Genomic DNA, 25,724 nt, shown 5'->3' with positions numbered 1-25,724 from the left:
CAGGGACAGGGGAGCCTGGTGGAAGACTGTCTATGGGGTCGCACAGAGTCGGACACGACTGAAGTGACTTAGCAGCAGCAGCAGCAGCAGCAGCAGCAGCAGTGTTTCCAGAATGTTTCCTCCCTTGCAGAATGATGATTTAAACTAGGTCACTTTAGCACAAAACCTCCCACCATCATGGAGCTCAAAGTTTAGCACATTAGAGAATGATTAATAATCAAATCAGGAATGGATAAGTAACGCCAACACTGAGTGATATTTATATTTAATAAATTTTGACAAGTAGGCAAAGAAGGTAATAGGCCGAGGGAGGAGTAACTGCAAACGACAAAGAGACACAGAATTATGTTCAGGTGATGGCAACAGTCTCACTGTCTGAACTCTGGACCCCAGGTCACAGAAAAGATAGATTTGTGCTGACAAAGTCGCCTAAAATCAGCTCTTATCATTACTTGACTACCATTCTCAGCACCTCAAAATTAATATTGTTGGCAGCAGGAGATTTTGAAAGTCTTTGAGTTGGCAAGTATGAAAATTTGTATTGTAGGAAGAACATCTCTTCTTAGTGGTAGGTGGCTCTTGTAATAATTCAGATAACAAAAAAATTGACAACGATCAAACTTCTGAAATGGAATCTACAGTGCTTCCATAGGTATGGGAATCGAAGAAAGGGCAGAAGATAAAGATAACTACAAGGTCGTCTGGGGGACTGGAATCCACACTGATGACTTTGTCAGTTGAGTTGGTGCGGAAAAAAGTAGGTGGCATTTTGGGGGAGGTTTAAGTAAAACACCATGTTGATCTTGTGATGATCAAGAGATCATCCAGCTCTGATGCATATTGCTAGCATGAGAATTTCTAGCTCTTTGAATGTTTAGAACAGTTGGCATCATTTCCATCACACTCTCCATTTTCTGATGGAGGTGGGCAAACAAACAACAACAACAACAACAACAAACCCAAGGTCATCTAAAGATGTTTCTTGTTACTGGATCAGATTGGGTTCAAACCCTTAGGTGAAAAAAAGCTATAGGACGTGTGTAAATCCATGGGATTCTCTAATTTGCCTACACTAACCACAAGCCTAAACTGCTTACATGATTATGCATTTATTCGGAGTCACACTTCAAATGTCTCAGAGTGAGAACTGGTCCTGAGTGGGAATTATCCCCAGGTTTGTTTCATCATTTTAACTGCACATAGTTACTGAAGGGAAAATTAAACTAAAAAATAAACAACAAAGACAAAGAGCATAGCAGGCCCAAAGAAGTGAACAGAGACATTGATAAATGGCTGCAAGAGCCTTTTAATACTAATATCAATACCAACGGTTTGGTTTAACAGTTGCTTGACCTCCATCCCTCTGTAAATCAGTATACCTTCTCTTTATATGATAAGAGGCTTCCCTCTTAAAAGTTCTAAGATCTGAGCTGAAACTATATTGTACTTCCTTATCCCTAGGCACCTGGGAAGGGGAGAGCCAAAGGTGCAAGTACATCCTATAATCTTTAGAAAGTGTTTGCATTTAAGGTTCAAAGTTCAAGGTGATGAATCCAAAGAGTAAGGGGGAGAAGCCAGACAGAAGTATAATTAATCAGGAAGCACATCAAAAAGAAGCAAGTGGCTACAAATGCAGATATAATATTTGAGCTCATTTTTATTGACAACCAGAGCAAGGACCATGGAGATACGGGCAGGGTCAAATGCAGAGATGTAAAGCAAAACTTAGAAAATGGGGACGTTATTGGAACTCAAAGTAGAGTTTTGGGAGCTCGTTCTCCCATTTGATGTCTCTCCTTAATATTTATGGGGGGATTCCAAAAATAGAAATATCCATAATAGAACAAAACATGAAATTTATAAACTGAGATGTAGATTTAAGAATTACTAACATACATAATAGAACACGTAGGAAAGAAATATGTTGAGAGAAAGAGAAAAAACTATATGAGATATGTTATTTCTCTCTAATAGGATATGGATTATGTATTTATATTTTAATCATTTATTTGAGAATGGCTAAAAAATCCCTAATCCTTGGTTTAGGGATTAGCATAGAGATATAGCCCTCTGCACACTGGGAATTCCGTGGCAATGAATATATAATCCTAACCATAAAATCAAACATGCTCAAATAATAGGGATGCAGAAAGGATGCATACCAAATTTTAAAACTTTACCAACAAAATTTGGCACTAAATGGGTATTTAGAGTTTATTTTACTGTATTGATGCACGTTACATGATCAGAGAAAAACAACAGTCTGTGTCCAGACCAATAGATGAGCTCAAGATGTCTTCCCGTGTGGCAAACTCATGGGATTTTCAGAGCACTATAAAAGAATTTTTTTGTTGTTGTTGGTACACTCCACCGCTGTCATCCACAGTTAGCTAACAAATATGATAGGTTTTTAATATAATCCAACCCGTCCTTGCCAGTGCTCCTTGTCGGTTACATCATCTTTCTGTGGGCCAAGAGTTTGTTTTCCCCAGATGGCCCTTATGAAACTGCTGACAGCCTTTCTGACTGAGAAACTGTAGAACAGCAATCTTCCGATTCATTTGGTAGTTCTGACAAAGAGAGAGCTGTTGATATCCTGATGCAAAAGCGCTCTATCAGGCATTACATAGTGTCTGTGTTCTCAGCATGTTTGGGGCGTGATAAGTCATAGCACATGCTTTTTGACATCTCTCTGCACTTCACTGCCGTGTAGAGTTTCCTGAAGTTGAAATCGGGGTGACAGAATGTAAAAAGCCAAGTGTGACATCATCAGCAACTGGTAGCAGTCACTGCATCATAAATAATATTTTGCAGACATGTAAAAAAAGGGAACTTGTGAAGAGTTCCCTACAACCCCTTGGAGGAAAGTTTGAAATCAACGGTTTCACTAATTTCCACACACTGATTTTTGCCAAGTAATGACAACATACAAAATATCTGTCATGTTTTACATTGATAAGTCAAAGGACCAAAATCTTGGTAAGTTTACCAAGAGCTGGGAATTTTTTTTTTTTTAAGCAAATTGAAGAAAAGTTTTATTTTCCTTTGTTTTGTTAGAAATAGCTTTTCTCTTTAAAGTGGGATCATATATCTGCATCTATACGTCCCACAAAGCAATGGGGTGGCACAGGAGGTGGCTCTGCTGTGCATGGAATGTCTCCTGATTATGATTACGCCTCAGTATTAATAAGGATGGCAGCTGCAGCAATCTGTTCAATTTTATGCAAATTAGCCCTGGCCCTCTGGCTTCTGGCTAGTGGCCAAGGCAGCCTTTGGCTGGGCAAAGTTTGGATTTATGCTTTATTCTACTGCTGCAAAGGTTTATTTAATTATCTGTATTTATTTAAAGCAGAATAGTACAAAGCAATCGTGCATGTTGGTCAACTTTGTGATGGCTGAATTGTGCAGGGTTTCCCACACACCCACAAGCTCGTTTGAATCACTGAATATGTGAATCACTGACTGTGACCCTGAAGAATAAGTAGGGGTAACTCTTCTCATTGCTTTCTTTGATAATAAAGGGCTCCAAGTGGTTTCTCTCTGCTGTACTATTGAAGGTCTGTGAAATCAAGTAAGGCAGGTATCTTTTAAATGACACTGTAAATCTTTAGTAGCTGGGACTTGGTGGGGAGATTATCTGAATTAGAGAATTTGATGTACACGATATTTTAAAAGAAATGGGTGAAAGTGATCAAAGCACACAAACTTCCAGTAACCAAACAAAAAGATTTAGGTATATAATATACAGACTAGAGACTGCAGTTAATAATACTATATTATATACTTGGAAGTTGCTTAAAGAGTAGATCTTAAAAATTCTTATCACGAGAGAAAGAATGTTAATGTGTGGTGGTGGATGCAAACTAGACTTCTTATGATGATTATTTCACAGTGCATACATATCATGAATATGTTGCACTCCTGAAATTAATATTACATGTTAATTACATCTCAATAAAAATATTTTAAAATAAATTAATGTCTACTGTTTCCAAATATATGTACCTAGCAAGCCAAAATAATCTAGCAAGATATGCTCTTAGTGCCCATTTTCATGATAATGATTTGTAATTTTCATCTCAATTTCATATACCTGGTATATAAAATGTTAAAAATAGTTTACTGTCATCTTGTGTGAAGTAATTATTCCCTTTTATACTTGCTTATAATAAAATTAATTGGTGTACCAAACTGATTTCTTCTTGCAGAGTATATAAGAGAACCTGAGTCCAGCTCATATCTTAATCCTCCAAATATCAGAATTAATGAGGTTATAGCAAATTTTTAAAATGTAGTTACTGGACACCTACAATTCATTGATTTTTTTACACAATCAGTTAATATGAGACATGGGCTGGCAGCCATTTCTGAACTTGCTCTACATGTTTTATGATAATTTTATTTGTGATCCTTCTTGTTTTTCATAAACTCAGTTTTCATAAATATTACCAATGAAATATTTCATAGGCCACTTGGGTTAGGGAAATTCTATCTCCTATTTTATCAGCTAAGTCTTCTGCAATCATATTAAAAGCCACAAAATATGCAGAGATAGCACCCACCATTTTCAGCTACTTGTACTAAGGTTTCAGCATCAGATCGTTCCTCCTTCCTGTTAATCTAGGCTCTTATGAGCCTCCTTTTATTTTAAGCACAGATTCAGCTGACAGCCAGCACTTGTTCTGGTTTTGAATCAAACGCTGGCAGTGTTCCCAGAATATGAACCAGTTGTTTCTTTTACACACTCTCTCATTGTCCCTCACCATCCCAACTGCTTTCAAAGCAATGTGCCATAACCAAACTTACACTTGCTTTAATGAGAATTAAAGTGCATGAATCAAAGCAAAGCTTCCCATGTGGCCACTGACTATCTCTGGGGTAAATTAAGACAGTTGATCTGCAATGTAGTAAAAGAAAAGCCAAAGGAAAAAAGTATGTAGAAGACATCTCCTCTTTCAAACTGAAGCATAGAAATTATGTATGTATAAATAAGTTTTCTTTGAATTATCCAGTCCCTCCCACATTTTAGCTATTAGAAACTTGATCTAAGAGTTGCTCTAACTATGCTCACCGGAAATGATAACAACTTTTCCACTTTTGCCTTTAAATATCCCACCATTCTTTCCTTCTTCTGATAATGACCAACATCTTATTTCCAATTTCCCATCCTCTTTATTGTTAAAATTTATTTTTAGTACAAAATTATTCTTGTTCTTATGGTTGGTGAAGTTTACTATAATCCGTGTCTATTCTGGATCCTATTCAATGAGACTACTTTCTAAAGTTCTGAGAAGATATGTTCAAGTAAGATATTCCTGGGTAAGGATTTGAAAGACTACGTAATAACAAGATCTTCTATAAATATGAATTTATACTTTGATGCTAAAATGTTAACCATTATTTTAATTAATAAGCTTTTATGTATCTAATCCTTTAATATTGTGAAATATCACCATCTAATTTAGCTTTTGAAAAATGCTAATTTTAGAATGTTCACATTTATAAAACAAAAAATCAAAGCCTATAAATGTCTAATAAAAGAGGATTAGTTAAATAAGTATGGCACATTTAATATATGATCATATAGACCTGAAACTAGAAGACATAGAAAGACTGTGACATTTCACAAGCTAAAAATAATAGGTTCTATTAGTTTTTATTTGACATACACACACAGATGATTGAAAGATTCACATACATGTATCAGAGCTGCATACTGAAACTCTGCTCCACAGATGGAAAATAAATTTAGCTTTTTTATTCTCTACAAGTGATCCAATTTCCTATTTCCCGTGCTGTTGGGCTAGTGGAGATAGATATATCAGGATAAATTTACTTGCTAATAGCAGTGAGGTTTTCCACTTTGAGTCCATTCAAAAGTTATAGTATCTTTGGGGCAAATGCTTAGGTTTTGGTATTTCCCTCTTCTCCCTCACATCCCCATGTAGACTGATTCTCTGTAGGAGACATATGGGTAGATGGAAAATTATATGACTTTCTGACTACTGAGGAAAAAGACCTCCTCTTCCCAATATGGCTTTCTATCTGTACTAATCTCTGCAGCGCAGTTCTTCCTGCCATTGCTCTGGTGTTCTTCATGGAGACACTAGTCCCATCTGCTCTCTTGGGATTTCAGGTTGTTACCAACCATTCATGCTCACGGCCTTGACTACTCATGTTGAGTTTCAGTGTCCCTGATCAGTGTGACCTCCTTGTCCATGTGCCTTGCTTCTACTGGTACACCCAACCAATCTTAAAATTATGCATCCCTTCTAGGAAGCTCAGTGAGATTTCTGCACCCCAGTTAACCTTTCAAAGGCCATGGGAAGCCAGCAGTCCTGTGACAGGCTCATCTCTCACTGTCAATGCTATGCTACTGATCATTTACCTTGTTGGTCATGGTACCAAACTGGACATGGGCTTCTTCTAGAAGCTTGCATGCTTTCCTACATTTGCCTAAGGAAGTGAACACTCGTTCTGATGACATCATCCCATCTCACTCCTTCAAGGTTTGTCCAAGGTGGGGTGGGAATAAAGTGCTAGCACTCAACTAATTCCTTTTGCCTCTACATTTCTTCTTTCTGTACTACTCAAGTTCAGGGCTTCCCTGGTTGCTCAGAGGTTAAAGCGTCTGCCCACAATGCAGGAGGCCTGGGTTCAATCCCTGGGTCGGGAAGATCCCCTGGAGAAGGAAATGGCAACCCACTCCAGTATTCTTGCCTGGAGAATCCCATGGGCAGAGGAGCCTGGTGGGCTACAGTCCATGGGGTCGCAAAGAGTTGGACACGACTGAGTGACTTCACTTTCGCTTTCAAGTTCAGAAGAGGTGGGCCTTATAGTTCCTACTCCTCTCTGAAAGAAGCATTTCCTCTTCTTTGGGAGCATTAGAACTCACAGCTTGCCCTTAGTAATGGAAACTCTTTGAGACCCCATGGACTACAGCCTATCAGACTTCTCTGTCCATGGGATTCTCCAGGCAAGAATACTGGAGTGGGTTGCCGTGCCCTCCTCCAGGGGATCCTCCCAACCTAGGGATCAAACTGGGGTCTCCTGCATTGCAGGCAGATTCTTTACTGCCTGAGCCACCAGGGAAGCCCAATAATGAAACACCAAACTCCTAATCAAATAAGTGCTGCTCTTATGATCAATGTAGCAAGAAAATTAGGAACTAGGGATTTCTAAAAACGGAAACACATAGTTTGCAATAAAAATTCATCAGTCCTATTACAAAGAGGCATATTTACATATACATTTATATACATGAGTAGAGGCATATATATGCCTCTACATATATAACATTCTGGTATATCATGAAAGGCATGTTATATACATTTTGTATTTTATGGCATGCTGAAATGTTACCACTATTCAATCTGTGGATAAGATTATAAGTGATGTTTTATTTTCTTCCTTATGCTTTTTTAAAATATACTTTAAATTTTCTAAATTAGTACATATTATTTTATAATAAAAATAATTTATCAAACAAGATAATGTATTTTGCAAAAATACCTGTACTTTAGCCTAAGAATTTGGTCTCATTTGAATAGCATTTTCCATAATATTTAAAATCTTTCTATTAAAGCATCAATAGAAGAATCACTTTAAAAGTCTAATTAAAACTTTTCAAGGGCTTAAATGTCTGCAAACGATGACTGCAGCCATAAAATTAAAAGATGCTTGCTCTTTGTAAGGAAAGCTATGACAAACCTAGACAGCATATTAAAAAGCAGAGACTTCACCTTGTTGACAAAAGTCCACACAGTTAAAGCTATGGTTTTTCTAGTAGTCATGTATGGATGTGAGAGTTGGACCATAAAGAAGGCTGAGTGTTGAAGAATTGATGTTTTTGAATTGTGGTGCTTGAGAGGACTCTTGAGAGTCCCTTGAACTGCAAGTTGAACCAGTCAATCCTAAAGGAAATCAATCCTGAATATTCATTGGAATATTCATGCTGAAGCTGAAACTCCAATACTTTGGCCACCTGACATGAAAAGCTGATTTATTCAAAAAGATCCTGATGCTGGGAAAGGTTGAAGACAAAAAGAGAAGAGTGTGGCCGAGGAAGAGATGATAGCATCACCAACTCAACAGACATGAATTTGAGCAAACTCTTGAAATAGTGAAGGACAGGGAAGCCTGGTGTACTGCAGCCCATGGGGTCACAAAGAGCTGGACACCAATTAGTGACTGAACAACAATAACAACACAAATATTTAAATAATTCCTCAGGATGCATATAATGAGTTGGTTATAATATTTAGATTTTGCATTTTACACTTAGCCCCTGCTTTCCATTTGAAGATGGAAGCTCTGGGTAGTTACCTATGGATGTGTCTAAGAGATTCCTCTATCTTCCCTGCAGCAGCTGTCTACAGAGATTATTAGTCTTGCAGACTGGGCCTTAATGGGCAGTTGTCAAGAATGTGGTATCTACCACGTCTACCAATAGCTGATCTGCATGTAGAGCTTTGGATGCATTCGGCTTCCCTCTTATCATCTTCCTCTCCTAGGTGCATACTTAATTGGATCAAGACCACTAAGTGTCCCCATCTTAAAGCCAAATAGCCCCAACATAAAGGTCTTCTTTCCCATCTGTTCACTTTGGATCAATAGCTTAGTTCTGTAAATGAATTTGCAGACCACCAAAACAAACGTGCTATGTATAAACTGTACACTGAAAACAGATTTTAACAGACCTTTCAAAATTTGAAACTAAGCAAGTCTAATGTGCATATTAAAGCTTAAGTTTGGTTTCTTATAGTTAATCATTATTTTTAATAGAGAGGAAGCTAAGTCTAAACTTAAGAGCTAAATCTCATGAAAAGTCTCTGAAGTCTGGCTGAAATATTCATTTCAGATACTAAATAACAGTACTAAGCTGTGCTCTTTGAAAATAAAGAATATTTTTATTCTTTCAGATCAGTAAATGCTAAAACATACAGTGCTCTGTCCCTATAGAAATAAAGCAGAATATTACAGTATTTCATTTTGATCAAAAATTCTACTTTTTGGAAACACAAGATTACTTTCAGCAATTATTTGAAAATTCACTTTATACAGTATCTGCTGGACGTCTTATATTTCATAGAAAACCATTCTGTGAGACAGTCTGGAAAGAGGGAAGTAAAAATCAGTGCAGTTTGTGGAATAGCAAAGTTTTATCTTAAGAAGTTATATCCCGTTCTTTAGTATACATGGATGACTATCTGGCATTTCAAGCACTATGTTAAGTGTAATGAAATTAAACTGAATCCAGCATTTGTATTACTATTTGGACAAAGTTTTTTGCTCTTTGGTGCACAATCTCGAAAATAAGTCTATCATTCCTGGGTGGTCACTGTAGATAGCTTCAAGCATACAAAATACAAAAAGCATGCATGAAATATGCCAGTCTATTAAATTAACATCTTGCAAAAGCCCATCTCCAAAATCCAGATGCTTATATTGCTTTTGACAGACTGTAGGCAGTAAAGTTTTAACTTAAAAGAAGGGGCTTTCCGTTTCTGTTTTCAAGTTAAAAATAATGAAAGGAAAACACACTGAAATTCCCACATTATTAAATAAAACATTTAAGTGGCCAAGGGCCAATCATTGTCACGCCATGAACAAATGCCTTACGGTAATATGTTCCATAACTGTTCGCTAAAAACTACCAATTTTAACACATTTGCACATGATTAAACACCATAAAAAGTTGCTTATTGAAGCCAGTGTCATAACACTGTTACTCATGCCCAAGGGTAGGGAAGCTTCAGTGCAAACCTGAATGAGAAAGGTGGTGTGAAATAAGTTCCACGTTGTGAAAACAGATCCTAAGCAGATTTGCCAAATAGCTGACTCCATTCAATGGTCAGAAGTTCATATCATCACAAGACTGCAGGGCTAAGAAAATGTTAACCGATGAATTTTCTCAGCAATAAAAATATGCAAAGATAGATGATTAAAATTGTTTTGAAAAATCTATTCGACCCCTGTAATCTCCTTACCAAAAAACATAAATGCTTACTGAAAAAAGTAAACTGGAGTTGGCTTTCTTCAGGTAAGCTCTTCCAAAACCTTTTAAAAGGCAAAAGAAATCTTGTATTAGAGCTAGTAATTAGTATGCCAGGAGAAAAAAACATAGGAAGAACTTTTCAAGTTTTAATATAATCAGTAGTTACAACTTTATAAAAAACAAAACAATTGCAAAATGAAAAAGTAATCCTTTGGGATCTTTAGTGTCGCTGGGCTCTCAGCTCCATCACGACAGTCTCTGCCTTCATCATTGTGTGATGTTCTCCTGTGTGTCTTTGTCTTCATGTGGCTGTCTTCTTATAGGGACACCAGCCATACTGGATTGGGGATATATCCTACTAAGTATGACATCACCTTGACTAATTACATTTACAACAATCCTCCTTTCCAATAAGGTCAAACTCTGAGATATTTGGGTTTCTTTTTTAAGGGCACATGACTCCGCCCATAAGAGTCAAGTATTTGTGGAGTTCTATGTTGGTGTTCTAATTTTGCTAAAAGATCTCAAATCCAGGGAAGTCCATGCTCAATGGATGAATGGATCAATGAGAAATAGTTAAGTGACAGAATTACTTCTTTATAAAGGAGGACTACTAATTAAACCAATTTAGAACATGTGTTAATTTATATAGTGTTACATTATAAAATATTGAACATTTATTTTCAAATCATGGAAAAATATTTTTAGATTTGGGTGGCAGATCTTTAAAAGTTTTATTACTGAATTGAGATGCCTGAGAAGAATTTCTAAATATAATTGACTTGTTGAATTTCTCTACTAGGCAATGTCTAGATAATTAAAGCTTCTAAATTTCTGAAAGATGGGTGCCTTGCAAAATTGCACCCGTTTAGGTTGTACAGTTAAAAATAGTGTTAACATGAAAGTACAGACCTACTTCTTTCATTGATGAAGTAAATCACATAATTGCTACTTTACTTTCTACATTTGTAAACTAGAGACTCTCAACTTGACTTTAGGTATTTATTGTAAGTCTGAAGATAACAAATACTATACATAGTAAGATGAATTTTCATAAATAATCAGTAGTACAATTCAGTTCATTTACCCCAGCCACCCCAAGAGAAGTCTTGTTACACAAGCAACGGGGAAGTCTGAAAGGACCACACAGTGCCATTCCCAGCCCTCACCTCCTGGCATTTCCACTGCTCTCAAAACACTATTCCAGTGGTTTCAGCGATTGAAATTCTATTTGAAAAGAGGGAATTGTCTCTCTATTCTTTTCTCTTAAAGGTACAAACATCAAATGTTTAAAAGTGGACCTACCCAGGGGAGTGAGGCTGGAGCTGCCCACTCCATCTTGCGCCCTCCAGGGGAGAACTGTCTCAGGCCAGAGGATGAAGCAAGCGGTGGGGAGAAGCAGGGAGAGAGCGGAGCCCTAGTGGGATCAACTGAACGCCTGCATCAGGGCTGATTCATGTCAATGTACGGCAAAAACCTGGAAAATCCCATGGACGGCGGAGCCTGATGGGCTGCCGTTACGGGGTGGCACAGAGTCGGACACAACTGACGCGACTTAGCAGCAGCAGCAGCATGGCAAAAACCACTGCAATAGTGTAAAGCAATTAGCCCCCAATTATAATAATAATTTTTTAAAAGTGGACCTTTCGGGGGGGAAAAAAAAGACTTTAAGAGTTATTGTATGCAAATATTTTCTCCCATTTTGAGGGTCGCCTTCTCATCTTGTTTATGGTTTCCCTTGCTGTGCAAAAGCTTTCAAGTTTCGTTGTGTCCCACTTGTTTATTTTTGTTTTTCTTTTTTATTACTTTCGTCAGTGATGCCATCCAACCATCTCATCCTCTGTCGTCCCCTTCTCCTCCTGCCCTCAATCCCTCCCAGCATCAGAGTCTTTTCCAATGAGTCAACTCTTCACATGAGGTGGCCAAAGTACTGGAGTTTCAGCTTTAGCATCAGTCCTTCCAAAGAACATCCAGGACTGATCTCCTTTAGAATGGACTGGTTGGATCTCCTTGCAGTCCAACTGACTCTCAAGAGTCTTCTCCAACACCACAGTTCAAAAGCATCAATTCTTCAGTGCTCAGTTTTTCTTTAGTTCTTTTAAATTTTTGTTTTATGTACTTTGAAAAATGGTGATTAGGTATATGCACACTTAGGAGTGTTATGTCTTATTGGAAACTAAGTTATTAATTAGAAAATGACAATTTGTGATTATATTTGATTTATTCATCTAATTATCTGATATAAATGTTGGCAATTCATCTTTTACAAGTTTATTGTTTTTATGGTAAATCTTTGTATATCATCTTAATTTATTTGGTGGTATCCTTAAATTTTAAGTGTCTCTTTTATCCTTGTGGGCCAGTGGCTAAGACTGTGTCTTCAATGCAAGGGGCCTGGGTTCAATCCCTGGTCAAGGAATTGGATCCTTCATGCCACAGTCAAGATCCAGCACAGCCAAATAAATAAATTTTTAAAAGATATTAAATAAAAATCTGCACTGTTTTAGAAAAACAAATTAAAGTATCTCTTTTGTAAATGTTCTTTGCATTTGTCCATTATTCATTTTCCCCTTGTTCTTTCTTCTTTGGATTAGTTGAGTATTTTCTTTGGGCATTTAGTTGAGTATTACCTTTCTAAGTGTATCTCTTTGTATTATTTTTGGTGACTTTTCTATAAATTGCACTCTGAATTACAACTTATCACAAAGTTATATTTTAATAATATTATAATATCAAATGTTTGATATAAGAAACTTAAGACAGCAGAACTATATTTCCCTTTCACAGCCTTCCATTTTTATGTTGCTATTGTCATTTACTCTATTTCTCTATGTTATATACTCCATATGCGATGTTAGGTTTGCTTTATATAGGCAGTTGAGTTTAAAAAGAAAATTAGTTTATATATGGAATTTAGAAAGATGGTAATGATAACCTTGTATGCGAGACAGCAAAAGAGACACAGATGTATAGAACAGTCTTTTGGACTCTGTGGGAGAGGTAGAGGGTGGGATGATTTGGGAGAATGGCATTGAAACATGTATAATATCATATATGAAACGAATCGCCAGTCCAGGTTTGATACATGATACTGGATGCTTGGGGCTGGTGCACTGGGACGACCCAGAGGGATGGTATTGGGAGGGAGGAGGGAGGGGGGTTCAGGATGGGAAACACGTGTATACCTGTGGGAGATTCATGCTGATGTATGGCAAAACCAATACAATTTTGTAAAGTAATTAGCATCCAATTAAAATAAATAAATTTATATTAAAAAAAGAAAATTAGTAAAAGAATATTTATTATTATTTCTTGTGAACTTCTTTTTTTCTAATAAATCCAGTTTTTCTTCTGGTATCATTTTATTCTACCTGAAGAACATTTTTAGCATTTCTTTTTTGTCATGTATCTATGCTGGTGACAATTTTCCCCAGCTTTCATGTGAATACTGAAAATTCCTTATTTCACATTAATTTTTTGAAGGTTTTTTTTTTTTCAGGGTAAAAATCCTATGCTGATAGGTTGTATTTTTTCTGCATTTTGAATATGCCACTTACATTTTCTTATGCTCTCTATTATTTCTGATTAGAAGTCAGTTATAATTCTGATATGTTTCCCTTTATTTCATTTGTCCTTTCCTTTTGACTGCTCTTAAGACTTATTTCTCCAGCTTTTATTTTTAGCAATTTGACTACAGTGTGTGAAGGTGGGGTCTTCTTTATGGCTTGTCTATATACTTTGCTTCTTGGGATGGTATTTTTACCAAATGTGAAACATTTTGGCCTATATTTGTTAAAATACATTTTTTTACATCATTCTGTTTCTTCTCAACTCTAGGAACCAATTATACAAATGTTAGAAAATAGATGTACATTACCTCATAAGTAATAGATTGAGCCTTTGTTTCCTCTGTGGTAAGCATTTGCTGAAAAATCTGGTTAGTTCCCTTGGACTTTTGGATTCTTGCCCATCTGTGCATAATATACAGTTGAAGACACGGATTAGAAGAAAACCTATACTTACATTTTGGAGCTCTTTCGTCTGTAACTCCATTGTATCCAGATGACCCTTCTTTAATTTCTAACTGCTTTTGCAGTTGCAAATATCTCCTGTTACTTCTATGGCCAATAAAACTGTGGCTTTCTGTTTAAGTTCTGGCTGATTCATTTATCTGTGTTGTGAAATGCCCTTTCAACCTACATATCATTCATTGCAGTTTTCTCCTTTTAAGGGTTAAACAGAATACAGTTTCTGCCAGATTTTGATACCTTCAAAGAGTTGTTTCTATATTTTGTCCAAAGTTTATAATTATTGTTTGTGGGAGAACAAATAAATGCTAGTTTAATAAATGCTTTCCCACCATTATCAGAAACAGATCCTCTGGGCTAGGGATTTATAAACCTGCTCCTTTGAATCATAAGGATTCAGAGAGGATATACCACTGTCTGGTAAGAGGTGTTCTGCTACCCTCCATCTATATTTGTGGATCTTTAAATTAATCTATTTACATATTGATCTTTCTCATTAAGAGAGAAACATTAAGTTTTACTAGAAGAAAATATTCGACTATTCAATAGTCATGTTTCCAGTCTCAGATTAGTTTCCAGGAAACAAAATAATGTTTTTAAATCTAATTTTTTTAATTGTGTATGCTTACAAAGATTATTTTATGCCAGAATCTTTGGGGATGTTGTTCATTCACTCCTGGGTTATCCAGAAATGTTGCTGATTCATGTTTAGTTCTAAATGCTTGAGCCTTATTAGAATATCTTGGAGCTATCAAAGTCAATGGTAACAATGCACGCTGGGTTATGGGGAGTGGTGGTGAGTGTCCTCCAGATTGTGGGAAGACTCTCTTAACCAGTTTAAATGCTCAATATATGTACATCAATACATCAAATATTTACATGAGAACTGTTTTAGTTTTTATTTTCTTAATGGTGTTGTTTTTAAGGTTTAGTAATAATAGTCAAGCTTTTTCTTTTCATTTAAAAATTCAAAACTAGCTCCTGGTTAACCATAACAAAAATGCAAGAGATGCAGCTTCGATCCCTAGATCAAGAAGCTCTCCTGAGGAGAAATGGGCAACCCGCTCCAGTATTCTTGCCGGGAAAATCTTATGGACAAAGGATCCCAGTGAGCGAGAGTCCATAGGGTCACAAAGTGTCGCACACTACTGAGACTGAGCAGGCAGGTAATCATAACAAAATATTTATCTGATCATAAAAAATTGAAATCTAACTGCGCTTGTAACAAGTTGTTTTACAATGTTTTACTAACACAGCATTATAAATCAATTATACTTCAGTAAAGAAGAAAAAAAAATTTAAGAATGAATGATTGAAAAGATTCCTCAATTTTTTACTACTCCTAAAATATTGCCCTGTTCAGAGAAAAAAAAAAAACAATATAAAATTCAGTTAAAATGTTTGCTTATTCCTTTACAGTCATGACTATGAACTACATTGCATAATTCATTTGTATATGTGTACCAGATACAAACACCCTCTTCCAACAACACAAGAGAAGACTCTACACATGGACATCACCAGCTGGTCAACACCGAAATCAGATTGATTATATTCTCTGCAGCCAAAGATGGAGAAGCTCTATACAGTCAACAAAAACAAGACCAGGAGCTGACTGTGGCTCAGATCATGAACTCCTTATTACCAAATTCAGACTCAAATTGAAGAAAGTAGGGAAAACCGCTAGACCATTCAGGTATGACCTAAATCAAATCCCTTATGATTATACAGTGGAAGTGAGAAATAGATTTAAGGGCCTAGATCTGATAGATGGAGTGCCTGATGAACTATGGACTGAGGTTCGTGACATTGTACAGGAGACAGGGATCAAGACCATCCCCATGGAAAAGAAAGGCAAAAAAGCAAAATGGCTGTCTGGGGAGGCCTTACAAATAGCTGTGAAATAAAGAGGCAAAAAGCAAAGGAGAAAAGGAAAGATATAAGCATCTGAATGCAGAGTTCCAAAGAATAGCAAGAAGAGATAAGAAAGCCTTCTTCAGTGATCAATGCAAAGAAATAGAGGAAAACAACAGAATGGGAAAGACTAGAGATCTCTTCAAGAAAATTAGAGATACCAAGGGAACATTTCATGCAAAGATGGGCTCGATAAAGGACAGAAATGGTAGGGACTTACGAGAATTAGAAGATATTAAGAAGAGGTGGCAAGAATACACAGAAGAACTCTACAAAAAAGATCTTCAAGACCAAGATAATCACGATGGTGTGATCACTCACCTAGAGCCAGACGTCCTAGAATGTGAAGTCAAGTGGGCCTTAGAAAGCATCACTACGAACAAAGCTAGTGGAGGTGATGGAATTCCAGTTGAGCTACTTCAAATCCTGAAAGATAATGCTGTGAAAGTGCTGCAGTCAATATGCCAACAAATTTGGAAAACTCAGCAGTGGCCACAGGACTTGAAAAGGTCAGTTTTCATTCCAATTCCAAAGAAAGGCAACGCCAAAGAATGCTCAAACTACTGCACAATTGCACTCATCTCACATGCTAGTAAAGTAATGCTCAAAATTCTCCAAGCCAGGCTTCAGCAATACGTGAACCGTGAACTCCCTGATGTTCAAGCTGGTTTTAGAAAAGGCGGAGGAACCAGACATCAAATTGCCAACATCCGCTGAATCATGGACAAAGCAAGAGAGTTCCAGAAAAACATCTATTTCTGCTTTATTGACTATGCCAAAGCCTTTGACTGTGTGGATCACAATAAACTGTGAAAAATTCTGAAAGAGATGGGAATACGAGACCACCTAACCTGCCTCTTGAGAAATCTGTATGCAGGTAAGGAAGCAACAGTTAGAACTGAACATGGAACAACAGACTGGTTCCAAATAGGAAAAGGTGTACGTCAAGGCTGTATATTGTCACCCTGCTTATTTAACTTATATGCAGAGTACATCATGAGAAATGCTGGACTGGAAGAAACACAAGCTGGAATCAAGATTGCCGGGAGAAATATCAATAACCTCAGATATGCAGATGACACCACCCTTATGGCAGAAAGTGAAGAGGAACTAAAAAGCCTCTTGATGAAAGTGAAAGTGGAGAGTGAAAAAGATGGTTTAAAGCTCAACATTCAGAAAATGAAGATCATGGCATCTGGTCCCATCACTTTATGGGAAATAGATGGGGAAACAGTGGAAACAGTGTCAGACTTTATTTTTGGGGGCTCCAAAATCACTGCAGATGGTGACTGCAGCCATGAAATTAAAAGGCGCTTACTCCTTGGAAGAAAAGTTATGAGCAACCTAGATAGCATATTCAAAAGCAGAGACATTACTTTGCCGACTAAGGTCCGTCGAGTCAAGGCGATGGTTTTTCCTGTGGTCATGTATGGATGTGAGAGTTGGACTGTGAAGAAGGCTGAGCACCAAAGAATTGATGCTTTTGAACTGTGGTGTTGGAGAAGACTCTTGAGAGTCCCTTGGACTCCAAGGAGATCCAACCAGTCCGTTATGAAGGAGATCAACCCTGGGATTTCTTTGAAGGGAATGATGCTGAAGCTGAAACTCCAGTACTTTGGCCACATTATGTGAAGGGTTGACTCATTGGAAAAGACTCTAATGCTGGGAGGGATTGGTGGCAGTAGGAGAAGGGGACAACAGAGGATGAGATGGCTGGATGGCATCAGTGACTCAATGGGCATGAGTCTGAGTGAACTCTGGCAGTTGGTGATGAACAGGGAGGTCTGGCGTGCTGCGATTCATGGGGTCGCAAAGAGTCGGACACGACTGAGCGACTGAACTGAACTGAACCAGATACATGGTATTTTGTGAAGTCCTCTCATACCATCAGCAAAAGTCATTGTAATAAAATGACATCCTATAATTGAGATAGCAGCTGGAGAAAGGAGGAAACCTTTATGTAGAGACACATGTTTTATAATATCTTTACTGTAATATTGATCAGTATACTATTAATTTTTTGTGTAATTTTGCAACCTTTATTTCTAATATTATAATAAAGTTGTTATAGTCATTCACCAACAATTATTGAGGCAATAAATTAAAAACTGAATAAGAAACAGTCCTAGATTGGTGGCGTCAATAATGTCCTAATGTCATAAAGCGATAAACTTAATGTCCTAAGGAGATAATCTTAACAGAATGTGGTACTGTTATAACAGATGCTTGTGCCTCATGCTGTGGAAACATTAAGTCTGCACAGATAATACACTCTGACATACTTTTATTGTGTAGTATTTTATACATGAAGAAAATTATAGAGACTAAATATTACCAACACAGTGTAGATTTACTTATTAGAAATTCCTAAAATTCTGAGTCAAAAAATTTTAATAAAGTCTTATAATAAATTTGAACTTCATTTTGTACTCCCCTTTTCTTGAAAATAAACTGTCTAGAAAAGTTTTATTAATTCTTTATATGATTTTGAAATTTTGACTACGTATGTTTTTATCTAGGAAAAACATGTGTCATGGCCTGGAAGTTTTTAAAATCTTCACAATCTATTTCATCGTTCAACATTATCTTTGAGAGATTAATCTGACATAAAGTCTATTCATTTTCATGGCTGAAAACACACCTAGTTATGTGAATATACCATTATTACTGATCAGTTTTCAAGATGATGAAAATTGATATGCTTCCAACTTTGTGCAATTATAAACAAGGCTGCTATGAACATTCTTGCTTGTTTCTTTGTCTATGGTTCTGAGTGAAATTATCTCTAGGGTATTTATTGAAGTGTAAAATTGTTGTGTCTTAAGAGTCTAGTCAAGGCTATGGTTTTTCCAGTGGTGTATGGATGTGAGAGTTGGACTGTGAAGAAGGCTGAGCACCAAAGAATTGATGCTTTTGAACTGTAATGTTGGAGAAGACTCTTGAGAGTCCCTTGACTGCAAGGAGATCCAAACAGTCCATTCTGAGGGAGATCAGCCCTGGGATTTCTTTGGAAGGAATGATGCTAAAGCTGAAACTCCAGTACTTTGACCACCTCATGCGAAGAGTTGCCTCATTGGAAAAGACTTTGATGCTGGGAGGGATTGGGGGCAGGAGGAGAAGGGGACGACAGAGGATGAGATGGCTGGATGGCATCACCGACTCAATGGACGTTAGTTTGAGTGAACTCTGGAAGTTGGAGATGGACAAGGATGCCTGGCATGCTGGGATTCATGGGGTTGCAAAGAGTCAGACATGACTGAGTGACTGAACTGAACTGAAGAGGTGAAAATACTCAGTTTTACCAGATATTGCAAAAATCAAGTCTCCAAAATTTGTTGTAAGAATTTTCACTTCCACTCAGTATTAAACTATGATTTTTTCCTACATTTTAACAACATTGGGTATTGTCAGACTTTTAAATCTATTGGGCATCATGATGCTTAATGTGAATTTTCCATTTACTAATGAGGTTGGTTGATATAGTTATTAATCCTTTAGGGTCCTTCTCCTGTAAATTGTCAGTCTATGTTCTTCGATCATTTTATTTATTTTTTTTTGCACCTTTTACTATTTATTAGAAGAATTTTTAAAATTTTGTTTTCCTTTGTTTTGATATTTAGATACATTGATTTCTCCATTAAATATTTTTTTTAAATCTTTAATTCTTACATGTGTTCCCAAACATGAACCCCCCTCCCACCTCCCTCCCCATAACATCTCTGTGGGTCATCCCCATGCACCAGCCCCAAGCATGCTGTATCCTGCATCAGACATAGACTGGTGATTCAATTCTTACATGATAGTATACATGATAGAATGCCATTATCCCAAATCATCCCACCCTCTCCCTCTCCCTCTGAGTCCAAAAGTCCGTTATACACCGCTGTGTCTTTTTCCCTGTCTTGCATACAGGGTCGTCATTGCTATCTTTCTAAATTCATCTTCGATCATTTTAAAACAAATTATTTGGGCATTTTTTTTATTTGTAGGTTTGTTTTATGCTTAAGTCAGTCTCACTATCAGGATTGAAAACAATGATAGCACATGTGGAGAAAATTGTATTCAAACCATTATCTGTAGAACATGAGTAGGTTTTCAAAGTCCCACCTACACTTTACCATTTAAAGTGAAATTACATGAACAGATGTGTGCACGCACACACACACATAGATTCAGAAACTTCTTGGATCACACCTTAGGACATAGGAATCTCTATAGAAATAAGAGATTTGTTCATTTATACAATCTGATGATCCAGAAAGGAAACAAATTCATCTGGATTTTCCATATGAAAGAAACAGATTAATCATGAACAGTACTAGGGAGGAGAGACTTTAGGTGATGGTACTCTAGTCTATGGGAGTACAAACCCAGACAGAAAATTGAAATAATCACTTTTGCCTTTGTTGTCCATCCATCTCTCTCTCTCTGGTCTTCCGCAGTTTGAAGCCTTCTGGCATCTCATCTTTTCTGCTTTATGATGTCTCAGTTTTCTGCTCCACTCCAGTGAGCACTGAGATATATTGCTGTAGGTGTCAAGAGAATAACAATGTGATTCACACTAATGTGAGAGTTACTGATTACATTCCAAGATGGTTTATGTATAAGAGGTTGTCAACGGCTAACTGATAAAATTTAAAGAAGGACAGGATAGGCATTAAATAAAATAGTGCTGGGCTCTAAGCTAGCACAAAGTATCATGTGTTTTAATTTTTAGCTCTCAGAGTACTTGTGAAAGAGATATAAATATACATACTCTTTCCACAGTGTAGAAGCAAATTTAGGACATATGTGGTAGGAGGTTGGCAGTGGGAATCTGTCTTCTGCCCATCAATTATATTACTAGGATAGGCTACATAAAAGACCTCTTTCTTGCCCTGATGCATGTTGGTACCATATGTCTTTCTGGTCCTCAAGGATAGAATCTATCTCATTCTCTCAAGTCACTATATTTGTTCCTATTGTCTACCAGAATAAGAAGGAGAAAAATTTGACACAACCTTTGGAAATTGCATTGACTATGTTGTACACCAGTAAAAACTTTTATAAATTACAAATTAAGATAAAGAAATTATTTTTAAAATATTAACCATATCAGATATGATCACAGATTGAAACAGTAACTAAATAAAATAGAGTTTGCATTGTATAGCAAGCTATCTATAAGAGTAAAAATGGCCAGATCAAATATTGACTAAATTGTAAAGTCAGCTTGTCCTCGAAGCTTCCTTAAAAATTCTTTTTTTATATATTTACCAAGGTCTCTTTGAAGCTACTCAATTTTATTAACCTGAATCAACTTGATTTAATAGAATGTTATTGAGTTGCTTACCCTGTACGACATTCTGTGTTAGGCATCGTGGAGTATAAGAAAGAAGGCACACAGTTTCTTCCTTAAGTTGCTTGCAGCCATGCAGATGGAAAGGTGACATGAAGTAAGTGGTGGTGTGAAAGGACACGAGGTGATTGGGCCTGTAGTAAACTGGAAACAGAGGCAACCATGCAACAGGGTAAACCAGCGAGCTCCAATTGATTATTGCCATTCAGGAACATAGGCACACGGTTGTGAGATTTTGTCATTTTTTTCCCTCCAGAGCATTTTTATGTGAGCTGTGATTTTTAATCAGTGACACTTTTTAAAATTAAATGCTAATAAATACTGCAACTTGAGTATAGCATACACAGTGAAAAGATTTAAAATCTTAACTGTAAAGTGACTGTCCTGGAATATTCAGCTCATTTCAATGAAAATAATTAATCAATCTTCTTCCAAGCACTACCATTCAATTGAAAATGACTCATGATATCCATGTTATCAGATCTGCTATGGATTGAATTTGTTTTCCCAAAATCCATATATTGAAACTTTAATCCTCAGTGCTAAGGTATTTGGAGGTGGGATTTGGGGGAAGTAATTAGTTCACGCAGGAAGGGTCCTCATGAACGAAATCAGTGTCCTTATAAAAGAGACGTGAGAGAAATGATTCCTCAGCCACATGAGGCTATGGTGAAAATACGACCGTCTAAAGACTGAAGTGGGAGTTTCACAATGAATAGTGCTGAACTCCTGGATTTCTAGATTCCAGAACTTTGAGAACATAAATTTCTGTTGTCTCAGTCACCCAGTCTATGATATTCTGTTATGGCAGCCCAAGCTGACAAAGATCCAAAATAAAATAGCATTTTTTTCCTATTTCCATCTTACATTTTACTCCCCATAATTTGCCAAACATGACCGTTCCCTCTTTGTGGTGACATATTTCTCACCTTCCCTACCAATACATTTGCAACCCTTTCCCAGTCTCCTCTGTTACCATCATTGTGAATGATGTTCACATGTGAGTGTTACTTACTTTTGTATCTCCCCTGTAAATCATTCGTCTGTGCCTCACATTCATAGATTCAGTTGGATGTCTAATAGGTATTTTGCCCAGAATCTACTTTTGATTTTTTTCCCCTAATCTTATTTCTTCTTGACTCACTTTCTTTGCAGCAAATTGTGTCAGTTACTTAATCTACTCATTTCCTCAAGATATAAATCTAAGATTCATCATTGATATTTTCCCCTCAACTGTATCTATTTCTCTCTGTATTTACTGTGGCCACATGATCCCTGTCTACCATCATCTTTTACCTCTCAACATGCTTCCTTGAATAAATGTTTGCTTACTCTCATAGAGCAGCAAAAAATCTTTGCAAAACATAAGTCTTACCATATACTTCTCACTTTAATATCTTTAGTGGCTTTCTAGGGCCTCTGTGTGAAATTCAAAACTCTTAAATGGGCTGCTGCCTCCAGGTGGTACAGCTTCTGCTAGACTCCTAACACCACAATGTGTCTTGTTCAGTGAGTTCCACCCACATTTATTTCCTCCAGGAAGCCAAGCTTCTACCAATGTCTGAAATACAAAAGTACACACAAGTATTTAGAAAGATTTTCTCTGTCTACGTGCCATAGGATTTTATTGCATCCCAACCCTTCAAGTAAGTTCTCTTTGTCAATGTCAAGGTCAGGAAGTCCAGTGAAATGTTGGTGGACCCCTATATATGTCACCCTTAGTCATCATCTAGAATATCACTGAGAACTGAATAAATTTTGAATAGCTTTTTTCACTCATGTGAGTAGCCTTTCTGATATCAATGTTTTCCTATTTTATCTTGATATAAACATATTTTATTTATTGATTTATTTTTTTTTATAAAGAGAGCCTTTCCCGACAGAGAACTACACAGATCCCTCCATTGCACATTCCATTTAGAAGATCATATTATCTCAAAATGATCTAGGAAAGCCCAAGGAAAGTATGAATATATTTTATTTTTTTCTGCAAATATTTATTGAATTCTTACCATATGAAAGACATCGTACTAAATTCCTGGGATACATTAATAAGGAAAAAATAGAAACCTCTCATAAGCTTATGAGAAGATAGCTATAAATCAAATAATCACACAGATAATAGATATTATTATAAACTGAGATAAGTATTATGAAGAAATGGGTTAACATGCATTGAAAGAGTATGACAGAAAGTTGGCACAGTTTAGGGGGCTTAGGAAAGCCTTCCTTGGAAATAATGTCTGAGTCAAGATATGAAAGATAGGAGGAGATTAATCAGATGGAAAGAATTTAGGAAGACAGAAAGAAGGAGAGTTTTCCAGGGGTGGAAATAGCATACACCAAGGCCTTGAACCCAAAGAGTTGGTATGTTCAAGAAGCTGAATGAAGACCAATGCTCTACAACCAACAGAAGCAAAAGAAGATTTAGTGGAAGTTGCTGTTGGAGGAATAGGCAGATATAGGAGGAATGCAAGCAGATGACCCATATGTTGCTCTGCAGTTCAACAGACAGCTACTTAAAAATTCTAAACATCTTGTCTTACAATTTTTCCTTCATCACTTATCAAAATTTTATATTAGTAAGAGAAAGAAAGGCATAAATAGAAACATCTATGGGATATGCGCATTGTAAACCTGACACAAATTAAATTTAAAAAGTCTAAAGGTTGAGTAACACAGATTTTTTAAAAGCAATATTTTGCCTGCAATTTTTTTAATCTTAGTGGGTACATGTGGGCTGATTTCAACATGAACTCTCTAGTCAGTACCAGTCTGAACTAGCTGTTCAGAAGCAAATGCAAGTCAGAAGCAAATGCAACCTGTTATTATATGTTTTACCCAGAAATCATTTAAAAAGAGTAAATTTGCTTCCAGACCACACTTACTGCATTCCTAATGTGAAGGGAAACCATGCCACTTTGGCTATAAGATTCCTGTTTAGCACAATCACAAAGAGGTTTTCAAATATATACCAGTGTAAAAGTGAGGAATGTGGAAGAAAATCAGAAAGTGCATGAGAATTGATCATTATGAGACCTATTTCATCTACTCTTTTCATAATATATGAGGCTAAGTGACCTTCCTGAACTAGAGTACTTAAACAATGTGTTTGAGCCAAGGGCATAAACATTGATACAAATGTTGATAAAGCAACCTGACTTTGGGAATTTAATACATGGCAATTAACAACAATGACAACAAAATATATTGTTGTTATAAAATTCTTCACACATATGTATACACACAGACACACACACGTGCGTGGGACTTCTCTGGTGGTTCAGTGGTAAAGAATCTGTCTGTCAATGCAGAAGAACAAGAGATGTAGGTTTGATCCCTGGATTGAGAAGATCTGGAGGAGAAAATGGTAATCCACTCCAGTATTCTTGCCTGAAAAATTCCATGGACAGAGGATCCTGGCAGGCTACAGCCAAATAGTCAGACATGACAGCACCATAACACAAACATATAATACACATATGTACATACACATTTACATAGGAGAATATATGTACAAGAATACTTATAGCAACATGGTGAAGTCAAAAATTCAGCAACAACCTAAACTCTCATCAGTAAAAGAATGGTTCCATGAATTATAATAAAACAAGGGCATCAAGTTAATATTTACAATATGAAACATGTCTATGTGTTTAACTGGAGAGATGTCCACAAAATAATGTAAATTAAGTGAAAAAGAAACTGGTGTCTGTAACGCAATCTCATTTTGGTAAATAAACAAAATATATGTATATACATAAATGTTTAGTATAAATATAAAATGTGTACCAGGATAACTATTTTATTAGATGAGTTGGGCTAAGTATGATTTAATCATGAAAAAATTCTTTCCTGACACTCCTTATTGAACTATGTTGACACTTTTTTTCCCAGACCTGTATAGAATTTCAAGTTCATCCCACAGGTTTTACAGACCCTCTAAGATAATTTTTAGAAGTCCTCTGACAATGGACTGCTCCTATAAGTGAATGGGAAGGTAAAAACAAAAAGAAAGCAATAAAAAGTGGGTAAAATTTTTTCTAAATATACACACTACAAAAGAGTATATCAAAATGGCTGATAAATATATCCAGTAAAGTAGAAACTATCTATCCTGTGACCAAGCTATCCTTAGTTTTATATACCCATCAGAAATGTGTACATACGTTTACCTGAGGACATATACTCAAACACTCATAGCAGCATTGTATGAATTAGCCAAAAGCTGGAAACTATCCAAATACCCATCAACAGTAGAATAGATTGTTTTAAAGTTAGCTGGAACACAATTTATGAACAGACAACCTCTGTAGACAAGCCAGAAAGACTTGTCTTCCTCAAATCAGCATTGCATTTATCTACTTCTCTATCTTCATGACATCTTGTTATGCTGTTACTACCTCTTGAGTCTCCCACTGTTCCTCCAGCCACAGGAACATGTACA

At 36.6% G+C, this 25,724-nt stretch overlaps 1 pseudogene; it reads left to right on the top strand.

The window, feature by feature from the left end:
* The first annotated feature begins 6,398 nt into the window (after positions 1–6,398).
* Positions 6,399–25,724, top strand: part of LOC138082268 (14-3-3 protein zeta/delta pseudogene) — a 56,047-nt pseudogene continuing 36,721 nt past the window's right edge.

This window comes from Capricornis sumatraensis, chromosome 7 (assembly GCF_032405125.1).
Source record: "Capricornis sumatraensis isolate serow.1 chromosome 7, serow.2, whole genome shotgun sequence".
Lineage (NCBI taxonomy): Eukaryota > Metazoa > Chordata > Mammalia > Artiodactyla > Bovidae > Capricornis > Capricornis sumatraensis.
Note: the sequence above shows the minus strand (reverse complement) of the source record. Positions and strands in the feature narration are given on the sequence as shown.